Source organism: Merops nubicus, unplaced genomic scaffold (genome assembly GCF_000691845.1).
Source record: "Merops nubicus isolate BGI_N331 unplaced genomic scaffold, ASM69184v1 scaffold44093, whole genome shotgun sequence".
In the NCBI taxonomy this organism is placed as follows: Eukaryota; Metazoa; Chordata; class Aves; order Coraciiformes; family Meropidae; genus Merops; species Merops nubicus.
In genome coordinates, this window is record NW_008599072.1 from 1 (window position 1) to 3,034 (window position 3,034).

Consider the following 3,034-nt stretch of genomic DNA (forward strand, 5'->3'; position numbering starts at 1 on the left):
GGGCAGCGCCGGAGGCTCCCTGGGTAAAACCCACTCGCCCGCCGCAGCTCTTCTGCCAGCACCGAAACCCGTTGTGCCCCAAAAGCTAGCGAAGAGGCGGACCTCGTGGAGGGGAGCAGCCGAATCATTGTCCAGAGGTTCCGGCAGAAGCTGTGATATGGCTTTAGTTGTTTATTTATTTGTTTATTTATTATATTTGCGTGTAATCCTGTCAAACCATTCATGGCACAGCTGAAGGGACATAGAGTGAAATGTATTGTGCCGTTTAAATGGGCAGAAGTGAAATATGTTCACTGCCCATCTTCCCTTAAGGCAGATTGAGGAGCTGGGGCGGGGCTTGGGAGCATCCACAGCTCATATTCCCTGTGCTGCCCTGCAGGGATGTCCACTCACTCCCGAGGCTCCCAAAGGAGCATCCCTGTCTCCTGCATCCTTCAGGGCTAACCCACGGGTTGTGTTGCACACGTCATCTCTTTGCTAGTCCTCTGCCCCTCAGGGGGATGAGCAGCCAGACACAGTGCCCTGCTGCTGGGTTAGCCAGTGTGGAGAGGAGAGTCCAGGTTAGTGGACCATGCTGGTCACCAGCTGCAAACCCCTGAGCTCTGTGGTGCTGTCGATGCTCCTTGCACATGCTGAGCCCATGAAAAGCAGCTGCCCTCGCTTATATCAGATTATTTCTCCCGTTACTCCCAGTCAGCTCAGCTGCAGCCACACTGGCAAGGCTGCCAGGGTGGACTGACACGCTTTCATGGGCTTGGCTCAGAGAGGCAGGACAAGGCATTACATCTTAGTCATGCTCCTCAGACAGCCATTGAGCCACATTATCCATGCAACCCTTCCCATTCATCTCTATATTTCAAGTGTCGGTGTAGGTGAACCACCAGGAAATCGACTGAAGAAATGGGGAGAATTTGCACCTGGCTACATTCCAGAGTGTATCGGTACATTAGACCCATAGGAAATTACTACTCCATTTAGAATATGGTTTGCTAGGTAATTGTAATGATGTTATCTCTTGTCCAGGGCTTTATTTATGCTACTGAAACCACTGAGCTCTCTTTTTCTGAAGGTCTTTGCTGGCTCCTGCCACTTTGCCCAAAGGAAATGTGATTGTTTCCACTTGAAGATGCCATTTTGGTTTCTGACTTTCAAATAGGTGCCCTCTCTCCCTCAGCACTTCACACACTGAACCTTTCTGATCTTGTGAGGGTCAGTTTATTCCTGGTATTGCCCTGGCAGAAGAAAGCTAGAACATCTTTGGGACAGCTAAGAGGGTGAGCAGGCTGTAAATGACACTTTAGGTGACCCACTGACAGGTCACAAATTTTTATCACACAGCTAAATCATGTTATTTCCCAGAGCAAAAATCTAGGGACCTGACTCAAGCACTTTCCTAATCATGTGGAGTATCCTGAAGGGAAACCTTGAAATTTTGGTGAACTTTCCCATTTAATTACAGCTACCTGTAATATAGAAGAAAACAATGGCACCGTTGTTCATGTTTTTCTTATAAATAAGTAAAAATGCAAGCCAAATTTGGGCACAAATTTAGCTATTCTGCTTTTATCCCTGCATAAAATTTCTCTCTACCCAAAGGAAAAAAAAACACTTTGATGAGGAACACGTGTATTTGCATGGCAAGATTGTCACAGTTCGCAGTACAACGAATCTTGCCAGGGACTGCTCCATATATTTCTCTAAAAGAGGATCAGCTCAACAAAAGCATAAAATGGAATAAAAGAAGCCTTATTTTAAGATTGTTAAAATACTTAGGGAAATAATGAGCTGCTAGTGATTTTTGTCAGCATTCAAGCATCATGAAAATGAAATACATGCAATATTTGCATTTGTTATCTAGTGATATTTTTATCTTTAGATCTTGGTAATACGAGAATTGGTGTCTTAATTTATAATCACCAGAAACTCCCTCTATAAAAATATAACCACAGACCGTGCAGTTGTTTATATATAGTTTATCTATATATATGATATATCACTTACATTACTGAGATGTTGCATGGAAAGATTGAGGATATTCTGGTCATATTAACAGTGCTCAGATGGTGTAATGCTACCTGCCTCTGGCACAGGATGAGTCAGACCCTGCCTGTACCCATCTCTTCAAAAACCTCTTACCAGAGTCAATGGGACATTTGCCTGATTCACAGAGCAAGGTCAGGCTTTCGGTTATCTAGGAATTACACAGGCTCAGACTCATTTCCTCCAGGATCCTGGCTGCCTGATTAAAAGTCTGTGCTCTGTTCCCTTATCTGTTACATCCCCTGTGATCAAGGGATGGACATACCTATTAGCAGCAGCCTCCATGCAGCACCCAGCACGAGGGTTGGTGCCTGTGGTCTTCAGTAGGCTTGAAAATGAGGTGCTTCAATTTCCCCAGGGCAAAGCTGAATGATTTCCAGTGGGGTTTCTGTGCTTACTCAACAATTTGCAAAATGATTTCATGTTATTGTTGTTAACTGGAAACTGGATTATGATTCTCCTTTTAAGTTCATAGTAAATTAGGAGTTAGCTACCTATAAGGTAGTATAAATACAGACCTACAAAGGAGAACGCCTGTTCAAGAAACACATACAGAGAATGACTTGGGCATGTAAAAGCTCAGTAACGTTCGATTGGAACTCTCTCTTCAGAACTAGGAAAGGTTGTTGAACAAACTGCTCTGAAAAGATTCCCAGTGACACTGGAGAAAATATTACCAATAATCAAAGTCTTAGCAGGTGAAGGTAGAAGACTTTTTGTCCTTCCTAACCTCTGCATTACAGACACGTGCACTGATTAAAGATATTTGGTCTTTGGCTGAATTGAGTGGAATGTGAAATCTCGCATTTTTCAAAACATTTTTCTCCTTCAGCTGACTTAAAATGATCAAAGGAGGAAGGCTGTGAGTCTGTGAAGGGAACTGGCAGTTTAACAGTGTACCTCTTTATTCTGAGTCTTAACAGTTGAGAGCAGCTTTGCCTGACCCGGAATATTCTGTTCAGCTTTGGTTTTCCACCACCCATGCAAGACAGCA